Here is a 6000-nt window from a genome sequence, read left to right as displayed (position 1 = left end):
TCACTACCGTTCAATGCAAGAAAGAGGGAAAATAGGATGTGCGGTCTCACTAAAGGAAAAGGAGAGAAGTATGATTCTGCTAAGAGATAGGCGTGAGCGGTTCCAGGTTCCGGTTCGGTTCGTCCGGAACCTGGAACCTACCTGGTACAGGTTCCTCAAAATGAGGAACCTGGAACCTACCCGTGGGAACTGAGAACCTGGAACCTACCCTGTCACAGGTTCCAGGGTCGGTTCCAGGTTCCAACAGGTTCCTTTTTTTTTTTTTTTTTTTTTTCAGATTTGAACTATAACATATGCGCACGTTACCCAAAAAAAAACTATAACGTACGCGCACGTTACCAAAAAAAAAAAAACTATAACATATGCGCACGTTAAAAAAATATAACGTATGCGCACGTTACCAAAAAATTATAACGTGCACGCACGTTACTAAAAAAAATATAACGTATGCGCACGTTACCAAAAAAAACTATAATGTACGTGTATACTACGCGATAACTTCCCATTGACATGTTATCTTGATACATTAACTTCGCACTGCACAACAATAATGGAATATAATTAGAAAATTCAAAACAAATAGCAAACTAGAAAGTAGAAATAAAACACCACTAGAACAAGAATGTCTAGAGGTACAAGTTTTGAAAATAATTTCGATTAAACCCTTAAATGAACTCATAAAATTATGAAATTTGGACACGTTGTATTTAAGACCTAGAGGTACAAGTTTCATGAAGAAATCGTAGTCCAATTCATTCTGGATCAAAAGATAAAATCGATTTACTTTTCCTATTCTCTACTTGCACAGTTTTTGAAACATTTTTGGTTAAATAGGTAAATGAACTACAAAAATTACGAAATTTAAATATGTTGTAGGGAAGACATGAAGAGAAATATTTCATGCAGAACACATTTCCAAAAGAACCTCATACAAAATGATATAGTCCACGCATTGCAACTTACAAGATCCGAACACATCAGATTGCACAGTTTTAGAAACATTTCCGATTAAATACCCAAATGACCTTCAAAAATTATGAAATTCGACTATGTGATAGCCAAGACCATAAGGTAGATACTTCATGAAAACATCGAAGTCAAATTCGTCCTAGATAATTAAATATGGACGGTTAAAATCCCTGTTCGTAGTACCGTAATTCCAGATCTAACCATCTCCAAAGGACCACGATTTCACCTACCTATTCTTGTTTTTTTCTCTAAATTTTTTATATGTTGTACCTCAAGATGTCCTTTATAACTTTTGTTAAGAAACCGAAGTGAAATTTCGACAAAAAGGTTGCCTTACAGTCCATGCATTCATCAAGGGTCGGTCCTAAAATCTCCAGATCCAGTCTTTCCAAAGAATAACGATTTCACCCACTTATACTTGTTTTTTTTGTCCCAAATTCGAGTATGTTATACTACAAGAAGTCCTTTACAACTTTCATTTAGAGGCCGAAGCCAAAATTCAACTAGAACATCACATACAAGTCACTAGAACATCCAAGGTCGAGCTTTTTCTGCCCTAAGTAACCGGTTCCGGTTCCGGTTCCCAAACAGGTTCCGGTTCCGAAACAGGTTCCGGTTCGGTGCGGTTCGGTTCGGTTCCGGTTCCGGTTCGGTTCCCGGTTCCGCTTGGAACCGGAATCGAACCTGAACTCCGGTTCCTAGAAAAAGGAACCGGAACCGAACCGGTCCCCTTGGAACCGGGAACCGAACCGGACCCTCGTCCGGTTAGGTTCCATTCCCGGGTAACCCGGAACCGCGCTCAGCCCTACTAAGAGATATGACGTGAACCATGCCCGGAGGAACCTGTCTAGACTTTTCTTAAATGTTATGATGCCCCCTTTGAAAAGTTATATTTACAACTTCATTGTCATTGGGAGTTAAAATAGATATGAACCATAAGATTTGAGTCGGACCAGAGGACCTACTAATTTTAAGGATTCTAATTTAGTGTGTACTTAGACATACTTATACTTTTTGCTATTTGTTTGATCTAATCTTGCAAAGCATGTATTTAACTAAGATTGAGAGTATGCCTCTCAAGATAAATATCTACGAAAGCCTTGCTTCTTTATACTCCTTTCACATTGTTAGCTTGCATACAGCATGATAGAGTTAGTAAAAGGCAGGTCTATGACAAAACTCATAAGTTTTCTGACAGTCAATGTTAGTGTTAGTTCAAAGTGAATTTCTTCTAAGCGGGGAAAAATGTTTTCGAAATTCAGGCCAAAACCTCCACTTGGAGCCTTCAAAGCACCAAGTTGCACAGTAATGGACTCCTTGTCCCTCTATGGTTGGGAAAATAACAAACCAACGGGGAGGAGAATGCACAAGGTGGCCCAATGTTCAATGTGAGATTGATCATTGAAGGAGAGTGGCCGTTCTCCGGCCAAAGGAGAAACTAAACATGATATTGAAGCCACCAATCAGTAGAAACCGCTATGGAACTTTCGTGTCCACTGATCATCTCTGGTCTACGACAAGTATCAAAATAGGTTTTGTTTAGCCGTTACTCTTAACTGTTTTGGGATGAGGTGTACTTTTATTTGTTGATTTCTTTTGGCAAATTTTATGGCACTCACACTTTAACTTCTATATAATGCAAAATTTTTATATCTTTCAATAAAATATTCAAAGAGAGATGTGTAAAAAATTGCATAAATTGTAATCATATTATTCAAAACTTGAATATTAAGGAAAAAGTCACAAGTAAAATCATGAATCCTTTATTTTTACTTTGTTTGTATTTGAATTCTGTTGACACCTAAATTTTGACTAATCATTTAGTAATTAATTGCATAGAAAATTAGGGATTAATCTTTAACTCCCTTTTAAAAAAAAAATAGTTGCATTTCATGTAGTCGCATTTGCATTGGTACTAAGAGGACAACAAGAAGCAGGGGCTCGTGGTCGATCGAATGCACAAAAAGGATGGTCCGTTTTTGCTAGTCCGAACACGCATAAGAGAAAAATGAGCAAAGAAGCTCTCGCTCGTCCATTGTCTATTCCTGATTAATGCATGTACATGCATACACAAATTCGGTGGAGTGCGAATTCGGGAGAAATCTTCAAAGAAACAAAAGCAGCCCATAATATATTATATAATATGCCCATATTGTATTATTATAATATGCCCATAATATCATATAATATGTCAGTTTTGGTGGCACCAAGAAGAAACCTCCTCATTAATGTGTGCACATACACGCACGAAATGGGACAGGCGCCTGCAAGAAGATTTCCTGAAGAGTGGAGTGGTGGCTGAAAAGAAGGGTCTGGAGAAGATAAAAAAGGGGCAAAGTTCAGCTTAAATTCTGGAAAAGCTGTGGCTGCATCTTGTCACAATAAAGTTGGCTATCTTCAAGAGGCGATGGACGGCCTATAAATAAGACCCCAAGAAGCCGCGTCAAAAGGGGGAGAAAATTGATACGAGAGGTCTGTGGGGGGGAGGGGGAGAGAACGAAAAATTCCCTTGAGAGGATTGTGAGAGCTATTTAAAAAGAGAGTCCGCGTGGAGAGAACCTGCAAAAGAAAATATGAGGGAGGAGATTAAAAAACAGAAGGGAAAAGGCAGAGAGAGAGACTGCAGAGAGTGAGACGTGAGAGAGAGGAGATTAAAAAAGAAAAGAAAATAGAGAAGACAAGACCCCTACTGTTCATCTTCTCCAAGAGTTCTTCGCTCCTGGATTTCCACGGTTTCTGCTCCTACGCCGTTCGACCTCAGCAGCAAAACTCCGCCCAGCTGCACCACCAGTCACCACCACTCTGCCGGCCATCCCCTGTGCGAGCACCACCCACGTGCTCGCACCGCCGTTCGCCGCCCCTACTGTGGCCGTGACGACCAGCAGCTTCCGATCCGCTTCAGCGTCCCCCATTCCTCTGTAGCTCGTCACCGCGCCGGAGCCCCACTCACCCGTCGCCGGCCTCAACCCGACGACCCACGATCTGCTCGCCTCCACTCCTCACCCGCCGCCACTGCAACTCGCGAGATCCAAACGCCGTCACCACTGCAACCCCGAGCCTCACCGACGCCCAGCAGCCCGCGCCTACGCTGCTCTTCGTCCAAACACCAGCAGCACCGTCTAGGACGCCTGCACCGGCAGCCGCGCCTCTGCGCGCCCGCGCCACCGTCCCTTCGTTGCAGCTGCCGACACCCCCTCTGCCTTCACTGCGCTACCGTCACAGACACTTGCAACCCGCGAGGTCCCAGTAATGCTGCTGCTGCCCCCACTCAGTCCGTGATCTGCTCCGCCCAGCTCTGTTCCGAGTTTCTGCTCTAGCTCGAAGACGGTCGCTGCACCTCCTCACCCGAGCGACCAACCGAGCCACTTCCGCTGCTCCAGATCCGGACGCCGAGCCACCGCACGTACGTCCGATGCCCCACCTTCGCCGGTGATCCGCTTCAGCCGAACCAGCGCCCGAGCTTCGCCAGGGACGCCCCTCAGCAGCCGAGTTTCGCCTGCCGTTCGTTCCTGCTCGCTCATCCGACGCCCAGCAAATCCGCTCCGAGCCTCCCCCGAGCGAAGTTGCCTGCTGCTCCGCCCGTGCCGCTCCGACCAGCGACCCGACGCCTGCAGCACACCACCCGCGACCTGCTGCTGCTGCCGCCGGTCCGCCCGCCGCCGATTCGCCTGTGGCCGGTCCTCGCCGGAGCGCTGCCTTCGGTGACCCACGAGCTAGCCGTGCGTGGGAAAAGAAAAAGAAGAAAACAAAAAAAAAAGAAAAAAAGCAAAAGGGGAACATTAGGTAGTTTTTTATTATTATTATTATCTTATTATTATTTTTATATAGTTTATAGTTTGCTTTTATATAGTTTTTTAGCGTGATTATTCATTAATGCATGATTGAATAACCCCTCAAATTAGGGATTAGGAGTTCGATTTTCGCGCTCGAAATCCGACTCACGATCTCTTACAAAATTGACAATCAAATTTCATGCCCGAGATTTGATTCGGATTTAATTTAAAATTGACAAACCCGATCTCATGCGCGAGATATGATTCGTCAATTTTGGGTATTAATCTTATCTTGATTGAATTGGATAGTTTCGCATAAAAATTCAAAAAAAAATGCAAGTTAGATTAGGGCTAGGGTTAGCATATTTAGTTATTTCGTTTTTTTTTTAAAAAATAAAAAAATCCAAAAATGCATTTAGGATATTAGTTTTTAGAATTGCACGTGTCAATTAGACTTTTACTTCAAATTTTTATATCAAAAATCCCCAAAAAATTAATTAATTTAGGATGCTAGTTTCTTGTAGGCTGCATAATAGGCTTTCTTTTAAAAATGCATGTTTTAGAAGAGATAACATGTCCCTTTAATTTTCACTCTAGTAGTTTTTTTTTTTGTGTTTTTTTTAATTACGAATTTTCATAAAAAATCATCACGCATTTTAGAAAAGAATTGCATGTCTCATTTTAAGTTTAGATCAATTGGCATCTTAGGTTAGAAATCGCTAGATTAAAATAACATCTTAGTTTAAATTAGGATTTAGCATGACTTAATCCTAAGTTTAAATTGGATGGAATTTTAATTTCGAATATCATAAATTTGTCTTTAGATAAATTAATTTCAATTTTTAGGATAAATTGCACTTTTAGGAATAGAAATATCATGGGCACGTCATGTAGGATTAGGCTCATTTAATTAAAAATTGCCCGTCATTATAATTAGGTCATTTTGATTTGCATATTTAATTATTGCATGTTCATTAAGAAAACGCAAAAAATATATATATTTCATTCACGTCATGTAGTTTAGAAAACATTGTGATGCCATTCCATGTTAGATTAGTAGCATGCATTGCATATTGCATGATTCTCATTAAATAAGTAAAAACCAAAAAAAAAAAAAGAAGGGAAATTGCCTGTTAATTGGAAATCATATCTAGGTCTGTTGATGTGAATTCTGATCTAACAATGCAGATGCTTTCGTTGCTATGAGGTAAGTCATGCAATTTATTTATCGCTTTCTTGGGTGTTAAATTGGTGGTTT

The sequence above is a fragment of the Eucalyptus grandis genome, chromosome 11 (assembly GCF_016545825.1).
Source record: "Eucalyptus grandis isolate ANBG69807.140 chromosome 11, ASM1654582v1, whole genome shotgun sequence".
In the NCBI taxonomy this organism is placed as follows: domain Eukaryota; kingdom Viridiplantae; phylum Streptophyta; class Magnoliopsida; order Myrtales; family Myrtaceae; genus Eucalyptus; species Eucalyptus grandis.
The sequence above is the reverse complement of the archived record's forward strand: the minus strand, read 5'-3'. Positions refer to the sequence as shown.